The sequence below is a fragment of the Rhinolophus sinicus genome, linkage group LG12 (genome assembly GCF_036562045.2).
Source record: "Rhinolophus sinicus isolate RSC01 linkage group LG12, ASM3656204v1, whole genome shotgun sequence".
Classification (NCBI taxonomy): Eukaryota; Metazoa; Chordata; class Mammalia; order Chiroptera; family Rhinolophidae; genus Rhinolophus; species Rhinolophus sinicus.
In genome coordinates, this window is record NC_133761.1 from 38,781,567 (window position 1) to 38,794,194 (window position 12,628).

Consider the following 12,628-nt stretch of genomic DNA (forward strand, 5'->3'; position numbering starts at 1 on the left):
TCATGAAGGCGAGGATTTTTATGTTTTTTTCATACTGTGTATCATCTGCAGCTGGAATGGTGTAACACATAGTAGATGCTCAACAAGTCATTGCTGAGTGAATTAAGGAATGAAAAATCACATTCCAACCAATACACATGGATTAAACTACTGTTGTATCATTGGGCTATGACAGTTACAATTCCACAAGTTTTGTTATTTGATGTATGTGAAGGAGAAAACAAAACACATCAATTTTCTAGCTCTTTGGAGAGGCCCAGGGCAAAGGAATCAAAATTCAATAATAGGATTTTCTCAGCTGAACTAAGGGTAGAGTATAGGTGGTATGATTCAACTCCCTAAGTGACTGGTACTTTTGAGCAGATAAGGAAAATTTCTTCTAGAGCCAAGAGAGAAGAAAACATCAGTATCTGGGTAAGATTTCAGATCTGCACTGGGGAAAAATGCTGACCTCACTTAGGATGTGGAAGAGTCCAGATCAAGACTGTTTAGGTATTAACTGACATCTTCTCCTGGTCTCTGCTCTCAGGCAATGAGTTGATTATGCTTTTTAAATACTTTATGAATTCCAACCAGATCTCTTCAGGGTCATTTTCAAGATTGGAGTGCACCAGCTTTAGCTTGTTCAAAGGTGATGACAAAGACAGGTTTCCTTTATCATTTCCAGTATCTGGTTTGTGGTGTGCAATTAACAGACACTGAGTATCCTATAAGAACTGTGGCTGGACAAAGCAGGAATACCACATCTTGATTTCCTTCAGGTGGCTTGGAATGTCAGTATTAAAGATGGTCACCACTTCAGTGAGAGTCTTTCATCAGGGCTGGCCAGCAAGACTCGAACTATGGGTCACCATCACAATCCCATAGCTCGAATTTTCATCCCGTGCTTTTGTCGTTGTGATAATACGTGGGTTCTCAAACTCCAGGATCCTCACTCCTTGGGTTGGGTTGTATTCGGTGATATCAGAAGATTCTGTCAGGAAGTTGGCCAAACGGTTTTTCTACTATGGATTTCCCTGCTGGCTCTGAGTTAACTCATCTCACCAGGGCCCCACAAAGAGGATCTTGGCATTCAGCATTGCGGTCTGCCGCCAAAAGGCCCACCAGAGCCCACTCCAGCACAGTCTGAGACAACGCTGTTGTCAGTGTGGAGTGGAAGCACTGTTCATAGTTCTTTGATACTCCTTTCTTGTCTATATGAAGCCTAATTTCCTTCCCGTCTAGTGTGGGTTGTATATAGTGACTTTCTAAAGAATAAAATGTGATAGAAGTAACTATATGTCATTTCCAAGATTAGGCCACAAAAAGACATTGTGTTTACCTCCTTGATCTCTCTTGGAATGCTCTTTTTGGGGGAGGCTAGGTGCCATGTCCTTAGGAAACTCAAGTATCTCTATGGAGAGGTCCCATGACAAGCAACTGAGGCCTCTAGCCAAGAGATGGGTGAGGGCACCATCTTGGAATCAGATTCTCAAACTCCAGTCAAGCTTTCGCATAACTGCACTCCTGACCAACACCTTGCCTTCAATCTTATAAGAGACCCTGAGCCAGAACCACCTACCTAAACTGCTTCCAAATACTGACCCAGAGGCATTGGGAGATGATAAATGTTTGTTGATTTTAGCCACTGTGTTCAGGATGATTTGTAGCACAGCAATAGATAACTAATATATCACTGAATCAGAATTATTTCTTTTCTTGACTGTATTTCCCTCTGGACTGAAGTCTCCTGGAAAACAGGACTTGCACTCTCTTTATATTACCTCTCCAGTGGCTAACATAATACTTGTCATGCATTGTGGGCTCAAACATTTCCGTGGAAGGAATGTTTACATGTAAAAAACTTTTGTCTGGGTCAGTACTTCATTTTAGGCAAGAAATCTTTCCCTTCTTCACCAGCAAATATGTGCAAGACTTGATATACATGACTGTTTATGGTGCAAGAAAGAAAGTAGTTTTTATTGTTGTTGATGCTTACATTTTATTTTCCCATACAGTAGCCACAAGTGATCATTTAAAACTATTCTTCTGTCTGCTCAAAAACTCTCAGTGGTTTCCCATTGCACTTAAGATAAAATTCAGCTCTCTTCTTATAGACTACAAAACTCTCCATGACCTAAAACCCTGCTTACCTCTCTGAACTTACCATTCTCTAGAGATTCTAGTCTTCCTGTTCTTCAAAGACACCAAGGTATTTTCTCTTCAAAGCCTTTATACTCACTTCTCCCCTTACCTGAAGTTTTCTGCCTCTGTATTTTGCAAGGATAAATCTGTTTTATATAAATCAGATTTATAAGTTATACCAATTCTTTAAAAAAATTACCCCATATAAACTTGCCCTTCACCGCAACAGTAACTATTTGCCCCAATACCCTGATGTATTTTCTCCCTCTCTGCCAGCAATTATTCTATTTATATGTTCATTTGTTTTTTTTTGCTTTTCTTTCCTCTTCCTTAACCAAAAATGAATCCAATGAGGGGGGAGACCTTGAGTCCCCCACTGTGTCTCCCAACGGCCAGCACACCTTCTTACACACAGTAAGTAATGAACAAATATCTGTTAGATGAACAGATAGAGGGAAGGGTGGATGAATGAATGAAAGAGAAGTAGTGCATGGAAGAGACTGAGGGGTGCAAAGGATGTCCAGAATACATCCACTGCCAGTGTATCCCCTTCAACTTTATTGGAACCACTACTAAGAGAGAGGTCAGAATTAGAAAAGAAAATTTGTTTTTTAACAGATTTTGTGGGATTTGGCTCTAGCAAAGATGCTTCATGGCCTAGGTGAACAAGTGTGATGAGAGACAGGGAGGGTCATTATCTCATTCACAGGGATCTCAGCATGACACTGCAACTTTAATGAGGGGCATTTTAGAAACTTCAGAGAGAGCTCCTTTGGAAAGAACTATCACCTTCCCAAGGATGGGCCCTACTGACAGAGGCAACATTGAGTCTTCAAGCTCCTTCAAGGGAAGTGAAAATTGATGGGGGGAGAAACATCAGGAAAAGCTGGATAAAGCAGACACTTCATGATGAATCTGGTTGATAAACTACTTTGTGAACACATGTGGGTCAATCATTTGAGGATCCTTAGATGTATTCAGTAAGGGTGCGTGGAGGGAAACTTCTCAGGGAAGGGGCTGGAGGTCCTGTTTTAGGGGAAAAAAGAGCAGAAACACATGTCTTCAAGTTTTTCCACAGGCTGAAAATTTGAAAACTACTGTTCTAGAGTATTGAATTTGGAGTCAGAAGATCTGAATTTTAATTCTAGCTCTTTCACATTCTAGCTGTGACTTCAGGCAAGCTACACAGTCTTTCCAATTCCTATTTCTTTATCTGAAATACATGAATAATGTTATCTACTAAAGGGTATTGTGAGGATCAAATGAGGTAAAATTTGAAAATATATATGAAAACATTTTTGTAAAATATAAAGTGCTATAAATGATAAATTGTTTATCATAATCACATTTGTAATGATCTGCCTCTCAATGCCTTTGACCCTTAAAATTTTCTCTCATTTATATAACTAGGCTCCACAAGAGTCATATTTATTCTTCTAGATCCCACCACTTTGGCCATAGTTTGCTGGACTAGGAGTGGACATGTGACATAAGTGTACTCAGTCAGATGTTTCTTCTGGAGATTTTAGAATTGGGATTAAAAGACTCTAGTTTAGTCTGAGTTGGTCTTTTGAATGACAAAGGCCAAAACCCATGAGCAATGGGGTGCCATCATAAATCCACATCTTATTTCAAAGCAATGAAAGACATCAACAGAGAAATGATGGAGCATATTTTTAGAGAAAAGCTGCCTGGATTCTGGGTGGATTTTCAGTGTACGGATCCAGTCTCGTTGGAGATCTGTGTCTTTTAAAAAAAACAAACAGATTTTATTTTTTAAAGATTTTTGTTAAAATATAGCTAACATACATTATTATATTAGTTTCAGGTATACACCATAGTTAGTCAACATTTATACACCTAAAGAAGTGATCACCATGATAAATCCAGCAACCATCTGATACCATACCACATTATCACAGTATTATTAACTATATTCCCTGTGCTGTACATTACACCTCCATGATTTGTTTATTTTATACCTGGAAACTGGAAACTTTTATTCCCCTTCACCTCCCCACCCTTTTCAATTTTTCAATTATAGTTGACATTCAGTATAATTTTATATATTAATTTCAGGTGTACAGCATAGTGGTTAGACATTTACATAATTTAAGAAGTGACCCCATCCCACCCCCAACTTGTCTAGTACCCACCTGGCACTATATATATTTATACCATATTATTAATTATATTCCCTATGGTTCACTCTACATTCCCATGACTATTTTGTAACTACCAATTTGTATGTTTTTTTCTTACTTTTTTTAATACGTTTTTTTTATTAGTTTCAAGTATACAAAAGAATGCAATAGACATTTCATCCCTCACAAAGTGATAACCCCCTCCCCCAATCTATTGCCCTCTGACATCGTATATATATCTATTACAATTCCATTGACTCTATTCCTTATGTTATAGTCCATATCCTGTGACAACATATATAAAATTATAGTTGACATACAATATTATTCAACTTCAGCTTCAGATGTACAGTTCAGTGGTCAGGCATCTACACCGTCCATGAAGTGGTCTCCTTAATAAGATATGTTCCCATCTGACACCTTACAAAATCTTTACAACATTATTGATTATATTCCACAAACTGTCTTTCATATCCCCGTGGCAATATTGTAGTTACCAATTTATGCTGTCTAATCCCTTCCCCTTCTTCCTCTTCCCCATCCACCTCCCTTCTAGCAAACATCAGTTTTTCCTCTATAACTCTGAGGCTATTGCTGTTTACTTTGCTCATTTATTCAGATCTTTAAATTCCACACGTAAGTGAGATCATATGATATTTGTCTTTCTCCAATTGACTTATTTCACTTAGTGTAATATTCTCTAGGTCCATCCATATTGTTGCAAATGGTAAGATTTCACTCTTCTTTATTGCCAAGTAATATTACATTGTATAAACATACCACAGTTTCTTAATCCAGTCGTCTACCGATGAGCATTTCAGTTGTTTCCAAGTTTTGGCTATTGTAAATAGCACTGCAATAAATATAGGGGAGCATATATATTTGTTTGAATTAACATCTTGGATTTCTCTGGATAGATACCTAAGAGTGGAATTGCTGGGTCATAAGGTAATTTCCAGTTTTTTGAGATACCTCCATACTGATTTCCATTGTGGCTACACTAATCTGCAATCCCACCAAAAGTGCACCAGGGTTCCTTTTTCTCCACATCCGCGCCAGCACTTGTTGTTTGTTGATTTATTGATGATAGACATTCTGACCAGAATGAGGTAATAGCTCATTGTGGTTTTTATTTGCATTTCTCTTTTGATTAGTGAGATTGAATATTTTTTCATATATCTGTTGGCCATCTGAATGTCCTTCCTCTTTAGAGAAATGTCTCTTCATGTTTTCTGCCCTTTTTTTAATTGGGTTGCTTGTTTTTTGGTTTTGAGCTGAATGAGTGTTTTATAATTTTTGGATATTAATCACTTATCAGATGTATCATTGACAATTATCTTCTCCCTTTCAGGAGGCTGCCTTTTTGTTTTATTGATGGTTTCCTTTGCTGTGAAAAAACTTTTAAGCTTGATGTAATCCCACATGTTTATTTTTTCTTTTACTTCCCTTGCCCAAGGGGTATATCAGTAAAAATATTACTTAGAGTAATGTCTGCAAATTTACTCCCTGTATTTTCTTCTAGGAATTTATGGTTTCAGGTCTTACATTTAAGTCTTTAACCTATTTTGAATTTGTTCTTGTATATGGTGTAAAGAGGTGGTCCAGTTTCATGTTTTTGCATGTGTCAGTCATGTTTTCCCTCTACCATTTATTAAATAGACTGTCTTTACCCCAGTGTAAATTCCTGCTTCTATAGTCATAGATTAAATGACCATATAGGTATGGATTTATTTCTGGGTTCTGTATTCTGTTCCATTGATTTATGTGTCTGTTTTTATGCCGGTACCATACTGTTTTGACTACTATAGCCTTGTAGTAAGATTTGATGTCAGATAGCATGATACCTCCCACTTTGTTCTTATTTATCAAGATTGCCATGTCTATTTGAGGTCTTTTATGATTCCACATAAATTTTAGGATTATATATTCCATTTCTGAGAAAAATGTCATTGTTTGATAGGAATTGTGTTGAATCTATATATTGCCTTAGGTAGTATGGACATTTTAATAACATTGATTCTTCCTATCCATGAACATGGTATGTGTTCCCATTTATGTGTATCTTCTTTGATTTCTCCCTTCAGTGTCTTATAATTTTCTGAATACAGGTCTTTTACTTCTTTGGTTAAATTTATTCCTAGGTACTTTATTGTTTTTGAAGCAATTGTAACTGGGATTGATTTCTGATTTCTCCATCTGATAGTTTATTATTGGTATATACAAATGCAACTGATTTCTGAATATTAATTTTGTATCCTGCTACTTTACTAAATTCGTTTATCAGTTCTAATAGTTGATTGGTGGAGTCTTTGGGGTTCTCTATATATAGTATCATGTCATCTGCATATAAAGACAATTTTACTTCCTCCTTTCCAATTTGGATACCTTGTATTTCTTTTTCTTGTCTGATTGTTGTGGCTAGAACTTCCAGCACAATGTTGAATAGCAGAGAAGAAAGTGGACAACCTTTCCTTGTTCCTGATCTTAAGGTGAAAGGTTTTAACCTTTTCTCATTGAGTATTATGTTAGCTGTGGGTTTACCATATATGGCCTTTATTATGTTGAGATGTGATCTTTCTATTCCCATTTTGCTAAGAGTTTTCATCATAAATGGCTGCTGGATTTTGTCAAATGCTTTTTATGCATCTATTGAGATGATCATATGATTTTTATTTTTCATTTTGTTAATGTGTATCACGTTAATTGATTTGTGGATATTGAACCAACCTTGCATACCAGGAATGAATCCCACTGTATCATAGTGTATGATGTTTTTAATGTGTTGCTGAATACGGTTTGCTAGTATTTTGTTGAGAATTTTTGTATCTATGTTTATTAGGGATATTGGCCTGTAGTTTTCTTTTTTGTAATGTCTTTGTCTGGTTTTGGGATCAGAGTAATAGTGGCCTCATAAAATGTTCTTGCAAGCCTTCCCTCTTTCTGGATTTTTTAGAATAGTTTGAGGAGAATATGTGTTAATTCTTTTTTGAATGTTTTATAAAATTTACCTGTAAAGCCATCTGGTCCAGGACTTTTGCTTGTTGGGAGCTTGTTGATTACTCATTCAATTTTTTTGGTAGTAATCAGTCTGTTCAGAGTTTCTGTTTCTTCTTGATTCAGTCTTGAAAGATTGTATGCTTCTAGAAATTTAAGCAGTTCTTCCAGATTGTCTAATTTGTTGGCGTAGAGTTGCTCATAGTATTTTCTTAAAATTTTCTGTATTTCTGTGGTATCTGTTGTCACTTCTCCTCTTTCATTTCTGATTTTATTAATTTGGGTCCTCTCTTTTTCTTGGTGAGTTTGGCTAAGGGTTTGTCAATTTTGTTTAGGTTTTCAAAAAACCAGCTCTTGGTTTCATTGATCTTTTGTATTGTTTTTTTGGTCTCTGTTTCATTTATTCTGCTCTGATCTTTATTACTTCCTTCTTTGTATTCCCTTTGGGCTTGTTTTGTTCTTTTTTTTTTTTCTTGTTTCTTGAGATAGGCCTGCATTGCTATGAATTTCCCTCTTAGGACTACTTTCACTACATCCCATAGATTTTGGGTAGTTGTGTTTTCAGTTTTGTTTGTCTCAAAGTATCTTTTGATCTCTTTCTTGATCTCATTATTGACCCACTTGCTATTTAGTAACATGTTATTCAGCCTCCATGTATTAGTATGTTTTCCAGATTTCTTCTTGTAATTGATTTATAGTTTCATAGCATTGTGGTCAGAGAAGACGCTTGATATGATTTCAATCTTCTTAAATTTATCGAGACTTGTTTTGTGGCCTAGCATATGGTCTATCTTGGAAAATGTTCCATGTGCATTTGAGAAGAATGTGTATTCTGCTGCTTTTGGGTGAAATGCTCTAAAAATGTCAGTTAAATCCAACTTGTCTAAAGTGTCAATTAAGACCACTGTTTCCGTGTTGGTTTTCTGTCTAGAAGATCTGTCCATTGGTGACAATAGGGTGTTGATGTCTCCTACTACGATAGTGCTACTGTTGATCTCTGACTTTATGTCAGTCATAAACTGTTTTATATATTTAGGAGCTTCTATTTTTGGTACATAAATGTTTACTAGGGTTATATCTTCTTGTTGAATCAATCCCTTTATAACTATGTAGTACCCTTCTTTGTCTTTTATTGTAATCTTCATTTTAAAGTCTATTTTGTTTGAAATAAGTATTGCTATGCCAATTTGTGTCTCATTTCCATTTGAGTGAAATAACTCATTCATCCCTTTACTTTCAGTCTATGTGTATTTTTTTTTTTTTTTTTGAGATGAGTCTCTTGTAAACGACATATGTATGGCTCCTATTTTCTTATCCACTGAGCCACTCTATGTCTTTTGATTGGAGTGTTTAGCCCATTCCATTTAAAGTGATTATTGATAGGTACATATTTATTGCTGTTTTGTTATTCGTATTTCTGGTCTTTCTTTGTTAGTTTGTTTTTTACCCTTTCTTCTGTTTAGAAAAGGCCTTTTAACATTTTCTGCAATGATGATTTGGTGGTAATGAATTCCTTCAGCTTATTCTTTTCTGAGTAGCTTCTTATCTCTCCTTCAATTTTAAATCATAGCCTTGCTGGGTAGAGCAATCTATGTTGTAGGTTTTTGTTTTTCATCACTTTGAATGTTTTCCTGCCACTCCCTTCTGGCCTGCAGAATTTCTGTAGAAAAGTCCTGATGGTCTTATAGGAGTTCCCTTGTATGTAACCCACTGTTTTTCTCTTGCTACTTTTAGGATTCTCAGTTTGTCTTTAACCTTTGACATTTTAACCATAATGTGTCTTGGTGTGGGACTGTTTGCTTTTATGTTGTTTGGAACTCTCCTCATTTCCTGGGCTTGTATGTCAATTTTCTTCTTGAGGGTGGGGAAGTTTTCAGTCATTATTTCTTCAAATACATTCTTGATTCTTTGTTCCTTCTCTTCTCCTTCTGGTATTCCTATGATGTGAATGTTGTTGCACTTGATGTTTTCCCACAGGTCTCTTAAACTATTTTCATTGCTTTTTATTCTTTTTTCTTTTTTGTTGTTCTGATTGGGTGATTTCTGCTATCTTGCCTTCTAAATCACTGATACGATCCTCTGCTTCACCTAATGTACTGGTGATTCCTTCGAGTGTGTTCTTCATTTCAGTTATTGTATTCTTTAGTTCTAACTTTTTTTTTTATGATTTCTCTATCGTTCTTTATGTCTTCACTAAGTTCCTTAAACATTCTTATCATCAGTGTTCTAAACTCTGTCTCTGGTAGGTTGGATGCCTCTGTTTCATTTAGTTCCATTTCTAGAGGTTTCTTTTGATCTTTAATTTGGGACATGTTTCTTTGTTTCTTCATTCTGGCTGTCACTCTGTGATTGCTTCAATTCATTAAAGACTCCCCACACAAGAATGCAGGATATGGTGAGGCCGAAAAGGAACACCAATGCAGCCATAGATAGGGGCATCATACCACTATATTCTTGCTGGTGGCTGGTCGAGACACAGGAAGCAGGAGCCACAAAATGTATAATCTGCCATTCGCTTCTCTGCCAACCAATCAACCCCCTAGTGTAGCCACGGCAGTTATATTAGTGGCTAATGGCTAACTGATTACAGCTGATGGCCAACTAGTCACAGCTGATGGCCATCTACTACCTGAGTCAGCACCTTTCCATGTGAGGCCAATAGCCTGGAAACTGCTCTCTGGGACTCTGTCCCCAAAGGCAACCAGCCCATACAAATGTGCCACGAATGCCTTAGCCAGATCACGCCGCCACGCAGCACCCGGCCCAGCATTCTCAGGAAAACTCTCAGCTTCTGCTTGTTCCAATCAGCAGCCCACAGGTCACGCAGAGCAGCCCGACATCCAGGCACCACCCTGGCAAAGCTGCACATGCAGTATATAGATTGGGGACCCAAGGCAGCATGCGCCCGTGTCTCAACTAGCAGCCTGTCTGAGCCAGAACACCCCGACATTCAGGCTTCTCCCTAGCAATGGATCACAAACTTTGTGCAGAGCCAGGACCCAGGGCACCATGAGTGTACACACGCCTGCGCTGATTCTACCAGACCAATGCAGTCCCAAACCTGACCTTCTGTGGCAGGGCTTACCCTGAAAAAATGGTACCCTCCTGTGCACCACTGTGGGGACAGAGCCCCAGAGAGTAGTTTACAGGCTCTCGGCCTCACATGGAAGGGTGCTGGCTCAGGTGGTGAATGGCCGTCGGCTGTGGCTGATTGGCCGTCGGCTGTGGCCGGTTAGCCGATTGGCCGCTGGTATAACTGCTGCGGCTACAGAGAACTGCCGAGGATTGCCGAGGAGCCGAGCAGAGCCAAGCAGAGCCGAGGAGAGTGGAAGAGAAGAGCCGAAGAGAGCGGAAGAGAGGAGAGGAACAGAGTCGAGGAGAGTGGGGGAGAGTCGTCGGTCGGTCGGTTGGCAGAAAGGCGGACGGCAGGTCACGCGTCCGGTGGGCCCAGCCTCCAGTGAGACCATAGTGGTATGACTCCCCTACCTATGGCTCCGTGGGTGTTCCTTTCTGGCCTCACCATATCCTGCGTTCTTGTGTGGGGAGCGGGAGCAGAGACCCCGCAGGTCGCCCCGCCTGAAAAATGGTGCAGTGAGCAGGGTCCCCGGCACGATAGCAGATTATGGATAGTGTGGCTCCTGTTTCCTGTTTCTCCAACCCAGCCACCAGCGAGACTATAGTGGTATAACTTCTCTATCTATGGCTCCATGGGTGTTCTTTTTTGGCCTCACCATATCCTGCGTTCTTATGTGGGGAGCAGGAGCAGAGACCCCACATGACACCCTGCATGACAGGGACTCTGGGCTGGGGAGCCTGGTGTGGGGCTGGAGGGTCCCTCCCCAACAGAGGAAGCCTCCGCCACCAAAGTGCCCCTCAGGGGGTTCATCCTCTCTTCGTGAGCCTGGATTCAGTCTTCCTTACGTCTTTGTCCCTCCTACTAGTCTCGATGTGGTTGCCTCTTCTTTAAATCCTCAGTTTAGAGGTTCTGTTCAGCTAGTGGTCAGATGATTTCCAAAGTTGAATTTGTATAAATTATTTGTAGTTTTGGTGTGATCCTGGGAGGTAGTTGGCACAGCGCCCGTCTGTTCCACCATCATTGCTCCTTGTGGGGACAGAGTCCCAGAGAGCAGTTTCCAGGCTCTCAGCCTCACGTGGAAAGGTGCTGACTCGGGTAGTAGATGGCCGTCAGCTGTGGCTAATTGACCATCAGCTGTAACCAGTTAGCCCATTAGCCACTGATGTAACTGCCACGGCTGTGCTGGTTGGTCAGTTGGTTGGTTGGCAGGCAGAGAAGTGGACAGCAGGTTGCAGGTCATGTGACTCCAGCCTCCAGTGAGACTATAGTGGTATGACTCCCTTATCTATGGCTCTGTGGGTGTTCCTTTTTGGCCTAGCCGTATCCTGCGTTCTTATGTGGAGAGCAGGAGCTGAGACCCCACAGGCCATCCCGCACGACAAATAGCACAGCAAGCAGGGTATGGTGCCGGCCAAAACTTACCGAAGGATGATGGAGCAGTTTGTGCGTGTGAGAGCCCAGCTTCACGAGGCCCATGAGGAGCAACACTAGGAACGGGAGGCACAGTCTGCCTGGGATACTCAAACCTCCAGATAGCACGCCGCCCTGTTGGCCAGAGCAAGTGTCTCTTCCTGGTCTGCTGTGGCCGTGGGCTCCTAGAGTTGTGGACATCTTACACGAAGGCCTCCACCCACTCAGACACCTAGCACAGCGAGCAGGATTCTGGCCAGGTAGGAATGGAGTCTGACTCTGGACAGGAGGATTGGTGGCCCCCATACAGTGTATGGTGTCCGGTGGCTACTGTTCTCAGGAGTTGGACCCCCGACGAGGGGTTGGAGGACATGGACGGCTCTCCAGCCAGCATGGAGAGGGCCCTGCTGGTTTGGGCTGAGCGGTTGCCGGAGGAGGCGAAGGCTACAGCCGGCCGTGTGGGCTGGATGGTCCTCACGGCCTTGAGTCTCAAAATGGAAAAAGCGCTTAATGAAATAGCTCAGGTTCCGGACCAGGTGTCCCGGTTAGAGGCGCTGGAAGCCCAGGTCCGCCTGTTAGAAGAGGGGCCCCACAGTGGAGACTCTGCGTCAGAAGCGGAGGAAGTGAGTGGAGACAATATAGCTCCCAACCCCCAAGCCCAGCCAATCTTGAAGCAAAGGGTAAAATGTGAGCAACCTTTGGGCCCCAGGGCATTGCTGCAGGCAACCCAGCTGTGACTGAGTTCACAACCTACACCCCTCACACTCCCACTTAGTTGCAGGAGCTGGGGAGGTGGTACCGACAACGCCCTGGAGAGCCAGTCTTGGCTTGGCTATTACATTTATGGGATGAGGGAGCAGATAACATCACTGTTCCCCAG

The 12,628-nt window shown here is 40.8% G+C and overlaps 1 pseudogene; it reads right to left on the reverse strand.

The window, feature by feature from the left end:
• Positions 1 to 488: 488 nt before the first annotated feature.
• Positions 489 to 11,949, reverse strand: LOC109437958 (intraflagellar transport protein 22 homolog; annotated as a pseudogene).
• Between the last annotated feature and the right edge of the window lie 679 nt (positions 11,950 to 12,628).